A 13702-nucleotide genomic window follows, 5' to 3' on the forward strand; every position below is an offset into this window, starting at 1 on the left:
TAAATCAAACCAATTGATATGTTAAGCTTAGGTATTCTGACATATGTTATTTAAATTTATAGGTAATATATTACTTTATTTATAAATTTTGAGAAATTTAAAATATATAGTGATTTAAAACTTTAAAAATTATTTAAATAGGTTATCCAAACTCAAATCAAACCCGCAAAGATCCGAATCAAACTCAAACAAAAATTTAGAAACGTTCTAATAAGACTGAAATCTTTGACCTCGAAAACCTAAAACACAAACCGATCAGAACCAAACCCGTATGGATGTTTGAAAACCCATCCTTAGTCATTATTATATATCGTATAATTTCATCATATAATTAATCGTATTTTATATGTACCATCATATAAATAATCATATAATTAATCGTATTTTATACGTATTATCATATAAATAGTTACATATATTATATTTTAAAAACTTAATATGAAATATAAAAACCATAATTTGAGTTGGTATTTCAAATTGGGCTTGTATTGTATTTTTCTTATATATATTGAAAACATTCTTTTATAATGGACTTAATAACTTAAGCCCATTATTTTTTCTGTTTAATACTATTATCTTTGTTTCCAAACAAAATTAATTTTCTTAAAAAGACTACAATCCATGTTTCCAAACACACCAAATTTTTTTAATACTCTTATCCAAGTATCCAAACACACCGAAATTGTACTTCAGCTTTAATAAGATAGATAATGGAAATTCATTTAGATGTATCAAATAGGATACGAAAACTATTAATACAAAAATGTTTGCAGCATTTTTATATAGAGATGCTATCGTTGATTTCCCATATTAGTGGAGTGGATGTAACTTATTCGTGGCCTCGTGGGTTTAGAATGAGATTCAGCTGAAAATTAGTTTTTTCATGTAGCTGCAATTTTTTGAAAAGATAGTCATATCATGTGAAAACCAATTAGTGAATTTTATGACCAACAGTGCGATTTTCTTTTATTTGACTATACACTTTGACAGGGTTTTGTTTTAGTTGTTTAAAATGTCAACTTCGGTAAAATAATTATTATGAAAATTTGAACATAGCAAAGACGACACAACGCTAAAGCCAGAACGACATTTGTATACATGAGCTAAGCTAAGCTAAGATCTAAACTACTTTAGAATAACTTATATACTACAATGATCTAAGAAGCAAAGTATAAAAGAAGCTAACCCAATTGTAGATCATGATATGTTACATAGTAATCGGTTGATAAGAAACCAACGTAATCATCTTTTACAAAAATTAAATAATTTAGTTATTAAAAGTTTTTCTCCAAACTATGAACTGCGCCATTTTGTTTGAGAATATTGTACTAAATCAATTTATTTATTTATTTTACATCCTACTTATATTTTATTATTGCAAGTTTGTACATAATTTGATGTTAAATACGTGTATTGATCATAAAATAGAATGTGAAAGTCAAATCTAATCACTAAAGGAACATGTATTGCATCACATAACTAGTATGAGAAAAATAAGTTGTACTAGTTAGAATTGTTTATTAACAAATGATGCCGAATGTGTTTTTATGACATCAGTTAAACTAAATGATGTTTATAATCTATTTAGCATCTTTTCAACAAAAAAAAACTGATACAAATATGCATTCATTTACATCATTTTTTAAAAAGGTGATATAAAATATGAGTTTGCATCATTTAAATAACTAATACATATACAAATCTGCATTAATATTACTTGTAGAAATGATACAAAGTTATAAAAGAGGCAAGTCTTATATTCATACCAAAATAATACAAATATAATTGAGTTAAATGAATTCCAACGTTAATAATTCTTTAGTTGTTTATATCTTCCAACGTTTATTTTTTATTCTTAAATGAATAACAACATTGATAATTTTAAGAGGTATTTGATCTTTTGAATTAATAAAATGTAACAGCTATTAAATATATACAAAAATTTAATAATAAAATATATCAAGTTTTATATAAATGTGTGTACACTATATAAAAATATCTAAATAATTAAAAGAAATGAGCTAGCTGCAAAAAGGAAAATTACTATGAGCATACAACAATTGTTTAAAAAATTGTTACCAACAGTTAAAAGTTTTGTTTCTAAAATCTGACGAGGATCTCTATTACTCATCTGCTAAAATATTTATTTCTACTATAATCATTTACGTTTTTGATTTCTTCATATCTTCTTTGAGAAAGTTATCTTCATATCTTTTCTATATTATTTAGAAGGTTTTTGATATGGTGAACAACTTTAAGATCACAAAGAGATGAATATTAATCACTGGAAAATATGTTTTGTACATGTTTGGAGAAACGAAAAAAGGTAATTCAAAAGTCTATGATATCTGTACTTTTAAATAGTTGTTCTAAGAAATTTAATCTTTTGTTTGTCTTCTACTTTTGGTAGGTTGTAAATGTATTTAAGTATATTCAAATGTGATGATATTGAGAAACTTAAATACTTGTCCTTCAAATGGAAGAAATATACCCAAATGAATGGAGAACATGAAGCAAAGCAAGAAAATAGACACGATCATAATCTATGTTAATTGAGTTGGATTTACAATTTTTTCATTTTTGTAAATGAAAATTATTTTTTTATTTTGATGTATTAACACAAATTATCTCAATATATTTGAAATTTTGTTTCAGTTAGAAAATATTGATAAATATTAAAAGATTCGTGCTATAAATATTAATCAATAAGAAAATAAATAAATATTGAACAAATATTTATAGGATTATTAATAAATGTATTATTAATCAAATAATTTTGTAAAACTAAGTCAAAATTTCAAAAATTCATAGTAGGTTTAACATCAAATAATGTAACTGATAAAAATATTCAACAATATTTATAATAGTTAGCGTGTATAATTTCATCATTTATATTAAATGATGCAACACAACATCAACTTTTACAAGTGACACATATTGGTATTAATTATTAGGGTAAATCCACTCTGCGAGCGGCAAATAAAACTATTACTAGTACATATTTATTTTAAAAGTTTGATTTATTTTAATGAAAGGATTTATTGACAATTATAAATTTCTTACGGTAATTTAACTATTTATTTTACTATACATTTTAAAATATAATTATTTTCTTTCAATTCTCTTTCTAGTCTAACTATAATAATAAGTCACATAAATTTTCTTAAAATTAAAGTCGACTGGGTTAATTTCAGTGAAGTTATTTTTGCTGTCAGTTATAAATTTGTTTCATGAATGAATTTTTTTATAAATTGTTTCTTAAAACTAATGATATACACAATATAAAATAAGTAACTTATTCACTATGTTAAGGATTATATATCTATATATACATGTTTGTTAGAATCTTTTAGGTATTATTATTAATATAGATCAACATAATTAACTAGAATTTTGCAATAAATATAACTGAATTTTTTTTTGTCACCAAAATAAATATCACTGCTTAACTTATAAAATATAATTCTTAGAAGAATTTTATTATATATGTACTTATATATTGATTATAGTTTATTGTTGAAAAATATTATTTATTTTGTTTAGTAGATATTTATACATATACAAAGTTAAATTATGTAATTTGACTATGATAATGACTTCGCATACATGTAGTAGATGTAGATGATGAAAACGTTTGCTACAAAAGACGATTGCGTGATGTTAGACAATTTACTGTTGAATAAAATTATTTATTTTGTTTATTAGAGATTCAATGCAAGAAAGAAATCTCAGAGGAGGAAACAATTGTTCTGCTTCTTTGCCTCTTCAGCAAACTTCAGATAAGTACTGATGCAGTTTAGGAATCTTAACGGCCGTTTTGGATAGAGTTTTCCAGAGTTTTCTTAATTACAATACACATCCTCTGTTATGTCTTCCGCTATCCTCTCGTAAACCTCAATGATCATAATCCAGCAGATGACCAGAATCAGCAGCCCGGATATTGGTGAGGTTTGTTATTTCACCATAGAAACTTGACGAAAACAGCTTTGTCCGGGTCATCAGCAACAGTCATCTCCACACAATACCTAATAGACAGGGGTACAATGTTTTAGTTACATCTATATCTTTATAAAAAGAACAACTGAAATGGCTGTCTACCTGAAAACACCAATGGCATTAGTCTAATTGTTGAACATGCATGCAAATGATGAGGCACTCGTCTGAAATTTTCTTGCACACTTCGAGCAACATATGTAGCACCACCTAAAATTTTCTGCCTTGATACATGTGACTATCCCAGTGCAGATAAATTATAATTTCTGCAATAATAAATGTTACAATGTAAACAGAGCTTAGATTGACGGTGGAGACGAACCTATTAAAGGTCGTAAGTGAACATGAGGCTCGGCTGTGATGATAATCTGGCTAAGCTCAGCTATTGTCAGTAGCTCAACCTTGGCATAGCCTCTCAACAATGAAGCTGCTGATGTAGTCCCAGTGTCATTTGTGACTAACCTGCAATGATGAAAGTATCCCGATGATGTAATAAAATATGAACGATCAGTACTTACTTGTGTAGCTCTCAACAAAAACGTTTGGGGAATAATGTTAAAACAAAAGAGACTCAAGAACTTTGAGCACACCTTTGGATACTACGTTACTGAAAACGAATGGTGAGGATGACGTTAATGGGAAGAAGACTAGCCTTTATAGGTGGAGTTCCACAGACTGTGAAGGAGATAAAGAGCATTGAATGATCAATCATGGTTGGTGTGGGTCCAAGGATTAAATAACGCTGCTAATGGTGATGAAGAACTTCATTGCGTAACGGATCAGAGGAGATCAAGTGCAAGCGTAACAACAAGAATGGTGAACGACACAGAGATCCAACACGAAGAGCTTACTCGCAGATCCTTCCAGAACCGCCATGGTTGTTTGACATAATCGGAACTGGTGCAGACGCCGAACCCTAAGAATCCACTATCGTTGTTCTCGAAGAAGATGGAGTTCTATTTTTTCTTTTTTCTCAGACCAAATAATTAATAGGACTTGATATGATCCGTTTACATAAGGAACATAAGAAAAGAACAAAACAAAACAGCGGTCGAAGAAGAAAAGAGAGAGAGAGAGAACAAAGTGAGCGTAACCCTAGTTCCGACCTGCCCTTCCGGCGGCGTCGGAGGCGAGACTTCCTTTCCCCCTTCCCCTTTTTCCTTTGCTTTCCTCTTCCCGATCTAATCCCAGATCGATATGTTCTTCTTCTCTGACGTGGTGGTGGTCCTTCCCCGGAACGCTGTAGATCTGAAGGAGGCGACGATTGACTTCGTTTGGAGAGACGACGAGACTGTGGTGCGGCAAGGAGAGGAGAGTCGGCGTTTAGGATTGAAGGTGTACCTAGATCGATTTTCCCTTTTCAGATCTAGGGTTATACTTTCATGTCGGTGGCGAGTGTAGCGGGTCGGACAATCCAGTACATCGGCTGTTATTTCCTATGGAGGCAGTGTTAACGAGTGCGACTGGAGACTAATTGAAGGTTTTGATGTGAGTTTCGAAACAGTTAGAAGCTCGAAAGAGAACTGCTTGTGCTTTCCACCACAAGGTCCGACTTTCATTCCGGAGTCTTGGTCCGGCTTTGCCTATGAAACGAGGTAACGATCGACGGCGGCTGCATGAAACTAACATGGAAAGCACCTTTTGGTGATTTGTTGGTGGTACAGGGATTCAAAGCTCATCATTTGGAACCACCACAGAGTCTTTTCTTGCCATTACAGGTTGGGTTTATGGGTAGCTTGTCATGTCTTTGCCTCGGTTTGTATGGCTCTTTAGGGTTTAGGTTCAGTCGGACTACTGTCCGTATATGGCTAAGGACTGGAGCAGTAAACGCCAATGGATACAAACCTCCCCCGGTAACGCGCCTGTGGTGTCGATGCTTGGGACATGAGCTTAACTCTTACTTTTTGGGACCATAGCTGGTTGAAGAATGTAATGCCGGGTGTTTAGGTATGTTTCATTGTGTTAGTACTTGCTTTCATGTCAAGTGGTTGAATGTTAGGGGTTTAAGAGACAGCTTTTTCTGCTAGTAGATAGAGCTTGTTTCGTTGGGTTTAATTACATCAAAGTATAGGATTTGGTAGTCTATGATCCAATCTAGTGATCTTTTGATGATACTGAATCACTTTGTATGTAAATGTGGTTGATAATCCTTATGGTTAAAATCATGTAATTCTCCATTTGGTTAATGAAAAGTTGATGTTGAGAAAAAAAATAAAAAAAAAAGAACAAAACATTCGTTAAAACCCATATCAACCCAATCAAGACATTATAACCAAAGCCCATATGAATAGCAAACATGAATAAAATGAAGCACATAATTTCGATTAAGTTGTCACATGTCGAGCTCTCATCACCCTATTTAATGATGTGTCCAAAGAGGAGAGAGGAACATGTTTTATATAGATAGATAATATGTAGTATAAATATTCAGAATATTAATATCAATCTCTAATATATAAAATAAACTAATTTAGAGCTCAGCTAAAGGTGTCACATATGACAAAATATTCTCAACCATTTAGACATGTCATCAAAATATTTTAATTTTATGGGCCTTGAACAATCAAACTTCATTAAAATATCCAACCCATTTGTTAAATTTTTGTCTTAAGTGGCCCAACCTCCTTCTATCACAATCCCTTTAAATCTAATTACCTGGCTAAAATCATTTATGTCGTCTCTCCAACTTTTCAGGTGATACGCTTCAGACAACAATTGGAACTTCAATGCACTTCAATACAACATATATTCAAGCGCTACATAGGCTAAACCATTCTCCACCAATTAAATGGCCAAGTAATCGCTATCCAAAATATCTTCTCCACCATTCCTGAAACTTCTTCATTCTCTAAAAAAAATCCCACTATTTTTCTCCTCTTCCAAATCTCATCTGTAACGTGTGCATTATAACTTATGAAATTCATTCATGATTGTAACAATCAAAAGGATGCAAATTTTCAATTCCCAAACCTTCACCACTAATATATACCTCTCTCCCCCTCCACCGAAATCACCGTATCCAAATAATGGAAGCAGATAATCAAAGTGATAGGCTGATTCTAGAGATTTTTAATTATATACAGGTGAGTTTTGGCTTCTATATATGTTTCTTCCTTTTGTTTTTTTTTTATAGCTTCGTTTCTTGGTTGAGGCGTTATTATGTAATTTTTCCTTTTGCTCGCCATGTAGCTCTTTTATTGGTTGGTGGGAGTTGTTTAGTAAGGGAACCAGTACTGATCGTGAAATTCAAAGAACACATATGGAGTTGCTCAATCAGTCTGATGGGTTGGACAACCTCGGAAAGGTAGTGCTCTTTATATGAATTTTATATCTGCATAAGAATTGTGATGTGAAGTTTTAGGTTGGTTGTCTCCAAATCTGTTTCATATCTTACTCGGCTTACTTTCTAACTTCTATCTGTCTTAATTTCTGTTAGTTTGAATGAAAATGTTTCAAAAAATTTTGGAAAAATGTTTAAAGTGAAAATTGTCCTGGTTGATTAGATAGAGGGATTGAAATCAATTTTTGAAATGTGCAACCAATAATGGATTTCCGCAAGATCAAGATCCACGAACCTGGTATCCTAAAAACATGGTGAAACTGATCACGAGGTTAGATTTCTTAGCAGTGGCAATAGTATGTGATTGTTGTTTCACAATAACAAGTTTAAAATATGTATAAGTGAGATATGCTGAACATAGTAAGCTAGAGGTATAGTTCAACTTATTACATAAAATGAAAAAAATTCAAGCCCAACATGATAAGATCTCCAAATAAACTCTCCTCTTTCGGTTTAGTTCATTTACCAATTATGCTTCATCGTTTGATTTTGATAGTTAATTTACATATAGAGGAAAAATTGGACGTCTTCGCCAATCTCTACACCATGGAAGTGTTCATCATATCAAGTCTTAAGGTAATGAAAGATTTTTTTTTGTATCTCATAACTTATAATTTTTATGTGCAGAAAAAAGTTCATATTCTCAAAGATTGAATAATTTTGGAATTTTATATCTTTACTTCCTAATTTGTATTCTCCTCTTAAACAGGGTCTCTGAAATGCTTCAAGTGTTTCTGTTAAATTAGTTTAATCATCATCCCAAAAAATCATTTGCAGGTTTACCATGTCCAAAAGCTACATCAAGACATATGTTTGAGTTAACTGTCAAAAATGCATACTTTAATATTTTACTGTACATGTTTTTGCATCGTGACTTGAGACTGTTGCACATGGCAAATTAGTATGTCAAAAAGCCTTGGTATGTATTTATTTGATCCCTTTGTGTTTTGTATTTCCGGGAATTGGTTTTGCCTAATTCTAAATTGAAGCCATTGTTGATTGGTTTCAAGTAGAGCTTATTTCTTATAATTTACAAAATTTTATGAATCTCTCTTTGGATGATACCAGACCACAATTTTGCATGCTATACCTACTCTACGTTTACTGGTGACATATTTTCATTGTGACACAACATTGCTCAATTTTTCTTTTCTAAGTGGCAGCGACAGATTATGATTTATGTATGTAATTAATGAGAGATGGAAATTTTGGTGATTGAAGAGGAGCAGCTGTTTATTCTATAGATGTTATTTGCCTGGTGATATTAGTTCCACGTGCATAGACAATCAAATGTTATCTCTCACAAGTTCTTAGCTCTAAGCCTTTAGTTTCTTGGGATGCCTACAGAAAGTACCGTATAGGCAACTTCTCGACCTATATCTTACTGCTGCAAGTGGTAATTATATTGTTTCTATTATGTAATAATTTTTTTTTGTTAGGTGTAATAACTAATAAGTTGTCAAAATTTATTATTTCATCTTTCTTTTTTTTTTGTTTAACAAAATATAGCCATGATCATATTCCAAGAATATATAAAATTAAAACATATCTATGCTTAATGCATTCTAATTAGTAATTTTAATTTTACCGAAATTTGCTTCATCACAACGATATGATTGAGGTAAACATTACTTCTAAAACCCAAAAGAAAATCATCATGAAAAGCAAATACAAAAGTAAGACGCATAAAACGTCTTTTCAGTTCTTTATGTATTTCAATTTGGGAAACTAGGTCCATATATAAAAGAAAAAAACTACAAATTCAATAGCTAACTAAAATCACTTCATCTCTCCTCATTTCTCTTTTTATCTTTCTATATCCTCTCACTAAAATCTATTTTTACTATTTTTGGTTATTTCACAAATAACCCTTTCAAATTTTCAACTCTTAATTTTTGTCCGAGTTGATCACATTATTTTATTTCACTACAAGATTACCCGTAAAAAATAAACGCTGGTAATCCGCGCGTAGCGCAGACACGAACCTAGTTATGTTCAAAAAGATGTAAATTATTTGCATCACCAATTTCAGAATCATTTTAATAAATGATGTAAAATCCATTTGTAGCATTTATAGCTAATGCAAATATTGAAAATAAATGATTCAATCTACCTCTTTTTTTTGTAGTGGAGCTCTATAATTATATCTATGGTATTAGAAAATCTATATATGCCAACAACGGCAGATCAAAAACACGCTATTAACCGCGATCTGATACTATTTATCTGATAAAAACACAAAATATATGATAAATATTTTTTTTTTAAATTACTCATATCTTTTTAATATTACATATACTTGTGATTCTTTAAAATTTGATGAAAATTTTATTTCGTCATACAAATAAAAAATGATAATTCAAAAAACCTGTTGATACGACAATATTATTTTATATTCATTATTAATAACCTATTATAAGTTTGTATTTTTATTTCAGATTTAAAATTTTATTTTCTTTTATGTTTTAAAATATTTAAAATACTCGTAATTTCCATATCAATATTATGTTTAAAATGACATAGTAAATACTGTTTTTAATCTGTATATTTCTGATCGTTAAGTAATATTATACAGGGGAAAATGATACTCAAGTATATATATAATATATATTGTAGGATATAGAGTTTGGCTTATTTTGAAAATATGCATAATATTCAAATGATTTATTTTGAATATTTATACATTGATTCAAGAAAAAATTACTTTGATATCATTACGTTTGTTAATATATACCAAGTTCAAAATATACATAGGTCCAATATTTAAACTTAAAATATTTTATATTAAATATAAGATATGATCAAATTTTGGCCCAAATAATTATTGTTAATTATAAGTAATGGATTTTAGCGATATCTAGTAGTGAAAGCTTTCGAATATTTAATTATTAGGTTAAAAAGCAATGGTATTTGATGGTAATTATTAAGAAAAATCAGGGTTAAGTACTAACTGTATTTCCGTTTTAGTAGTTTAGATACAAAAGTATAAAACTAACTTTGATCCGTATTTTCAAAATGCGGGAATGTCTCTTTTTGAAATATTTTATTTTATAACATATTAATTATATATATATATTTATTTAAAAGTTAGCATATTATGTTTTTATGTATTTGTGTAATAGTTTTTTTATATGTTTAGGATGATAATTATTAAGAGATAAAGGTAATAATATATAATCTGATATTAATATATATATATATATATGAACTTTCGCAAGCAAACAATATCCATATTATTAAAATTAGAAGTGTATTGAAGTTAAAAAAAATTATGTTTGTTAGATGAGTTAATTTTTTGGATTTGAAGAATTCCAACCCATACTATATAAATATATATTTATCACTGGTCAGTATGTATTTCAATATTTTATAACAAAAATTAGTCTAATACTTCACTTGTCTAGTATTTAATAATTACAACCTCTGTCCCAGTTTATGTGATGTTTTAGGTTATTGCACATAGATTAAGAAAACACATATTTTTATGTAGTATATCTTGGTAACATAAAAATACATTAAATAAAACTAGTTTAACCAATAAGAAAAAAGTACAGTATTTTATAATTGGTCATAAAATTCAAATCATATTAAATTCTACCTAGATTAGTGAGAACATCATTTAAAATGGGACAAAATAAAAATTCTAAAACACCACTTAAAGTGAGACGAAGGGAGTATGGTTTAGTGTGTAGAGATATTGGTTGGCTTTATACTAATTTGGTTTAATTTATGTGTTTAAAGTCTATTCTTTCATAGAAAATATTTTTGGGAACTAAAAATCTCGTTAGTATTTAAGATGATGTTCCTCTTGCTTTCAAATAATTAATAACGTGAATGATTTATTTGGAAAGATATGGTGCAAAGATTTAGGAAACAAAATTTTCAAAAAGGCTAAAAACTGATCTATATTAAATAGTGTTAATTTAAATATAAAATAATGAATTTTGATTGGTTACAGATAATGTTGGCGACTTTTGTAAAGTAAGAAAAAAATGGCATAACTTTGTAAAAAACTTAAAAAGTCAAGGGCAAAATCATAATAAGGATTCTGGTTTAATAGTATAGACTAGATTTTAATCTGCGCTTTAAAAGCGCGGATATATTTTTATTTTAATAAAATTTAATTGAATTTTTAATTTTGATTAGAGAATAAATAATTTTAAAGTTGTTTATTTGTATTTGAAAAAATTGCTCTATTATAAGAATTGATTTTCAAGCGGTGTCTTCATATCCAACTCAGACCTATGATTGAACCGATAAATCCAGTGGTATGTGTATAATTCAATTCAATTTAATAAAATGAACTATAATTATAGTCTTAGAAAACTTTGTAAAGATCTAAAAATCCGCTATTAACCTAATATCCGATATGAGATGACCCGCTGAAGACAAAAACAAATATTTTTGAAATGTTTATTAAATAATTCATAATTCTTAATATTATATAAAATTTAAAAAGTAACTATTTAAACTTTAATGAGATTTGTATTATGTCATTTGAAGAAAATGAAACATTGGTAATAGGAAACTTTATTATTGATATAAATTTTTTTTTTGGTTACTATGATAATTTTGTATTTTTATTTATTTTTAGATCTAAACCTTAATTTTAAGATAAATTTAAAAGAAATTGAACACTCAAAATTGGCATGTCATTATTATGAAAAAATGGCATAATTATATTTTTTTAAATTTGAATGTATATATTCATATCAGATCTTTAAATAATATTATATATGAAAAATGATATTCAAATTAAATGGAAAGTATAAACTGCATAAAAATTAAAATTATTATCATTCACAAAATATGGAAAGTATTTATTACCATAGTTATGGAGAATATTCTATTTTTATTTTAAATTAAATGCCAATGAGAAAACTGGTTAATATATTAAAATGCATGGGCAGAATCCTAAATTTTTAAAATAGGATCCTGATTTAATAATATAGACTAGATTTTGATCCGGGCTTTTAAAGCGGGGGTATACTTTTATTTTAATAAAATTTAATGGAATTTGTAATTTTTATTAGAGAATAAATAATTTTATGGTTTTCTATTTTTCTTTCAAAAAATTGTTCTATTATAATAATTGATTTTCAAGTGGTGTTTTCATATCCAAACCAGACCTACGATTGAACCGATAAATCCAGTGATATGTGTATAATTCAGTTCAATTTAATAAAAAATAATTATAACTATAATCTTAGAAAACCTCGTAAAAATCTAAAAATCCACTATTGACCTAAGATCCGATATGAGATGACCCGCTGAAAAGTAAAAGAATAAATAATATTTTTGAAATTTTTATTAAATAATTCATACTTCTTAATATTATATAAAATTGAAAAGTAACTATTGAGACTTTAATGCGATTTGTATTATGTCATTTGAAGAAAATAAAACAATGATAATAAGAAACTTTATTATTGATATGAAAATATTATTTTTTATTTTTTTGGTTACTATGATAAATTTGTATTTTTATTTATGTTTAGATCTAAAACTTAATTTTAAGATAAGTTTTAAAAAAAAACTGAACACTCAAAATTGGCATATCATTATTATGTAAAAAATGACATAATAATATTTTTTAATTTACATGTATATATTCAGATCCGATCTTTAAATAATATTATAGATAAAATGATATTCAAATTAAATGAAAAATATTTAATGCATAAAAATTTAAATTGTTATCATTCACAAAATATGGAAAGTAATTAATTACCATAGTTATAGAGAATATTCTATCTTTATTTTTTTTAACGCTGATTTATTATGATATCTATATTATTAAAAGAGAAGTACCCATATAAATTATCCCTAATTTTTCAAAGTTATTTACACTACTATGCCACTGAAAATTAAATAACTTACCTATTTTAATTCTTGTCTTTTTCAGTTGAGTTAGTGTGATGTACTAATATAAATTAAATTGCATATTTTAAAGTTTGTCTTTTTCAGTTGAGTTAATGTGATGTCTTAATATAAATTAAGTTACCTATTTTAATGTTTGTCTTTTTCAGTTGAGTTAATGTGTTGTCCAAATATAAAATTTAATTTTCCTTCTCTATTAAATCAATTTCGAAATTATTTATAGTTTTATTAATTGTTGTCTTTTCAGTTTAATAAATACATTTATTAATTCTAAATTTACCACATTTAATGATAATAAAAATCGCATATGGTAGAAAAATTATTGTGCCATCACTATCTTTTAATATTCGAACCAAACCAAATTTTTATGTTAATTTTAAGTTTTTGGCATAGATTATTCAATTTATATATATATATATATATATATATATATATTTCTTACACATACATCTAATCATAGATGTTAGATTTGTTTAAATGATCTCCAGT

At 28.0% G+C, this 13702-nt stretch overlaps 2 long non-coding RNA genes across 4 annotated transcripts; one reads left to right on the forward strand and one right to left on the reverse strand.

Moving 5' to 3' along the window:
- Nucleotides 1-3658: 3658 nt before the first annotated feature.
- Nucleotides 3659-5028, reverse strand: LOC108807224 (uncharacterized). Of its 2 annotated transcripts, XR_008935668.1 has the most exons (4): nucleotides 4584-5026; nucleotides 4316-4455; nucleotides 4099-4231; nucleotides 3659-4025 (listed from the first exon to the last, which is right to left on the reverse strand). It is a non-coding gene; the product is annotated as an uncharacterized LOC108807224 (long non-coding RNA). The 2 variants fall into 2 exon arrangements; XR_008935667.1 differs by having other exon boundaries at nucleotides 4099-4455; nucleotides 4584-5028.
- A 1656-nt stretch (nucleotides 5029-6684) lies between these two features.
- Nucleotides 6685-8380, forward strand: LOC108807225 (uncharacterized). Of its 2 annotated transcripts, XR_001942703.2 has the most exons (4): nucleotides 6685-7076; nucleotides 7183-7297; nucleotides 7830-7909; nucleotides 8043-8380. It is a non-coding gene; the product is annotated as an uncharacterized LOC108807225 (long non-coding RNA). The 2 variants fall into 2 exon arrangements; XR_008935128.1 differs by having other exon boundaries at nucleotides 7830-8380.
- The last annotated feature ends 5322 nt before the right edge of the window (nucleotides 8381-13702 follow it).

Source organism: Raphanus sativus, chromosome 6, assembly GCF_000801105.2.
Source record: "Raphanus sativus cultivar WK10039 chromosome 6, ASM80110v3, whole genome shotgun sequence".
Taxonomy (NCBI): domain Eukaryota; kingdom Viridiplantae; phylum Streptophyta; class Magnoliopsida; order Brassicales; family Brassicaceae; genus Raphanus; species Raphanus sativus.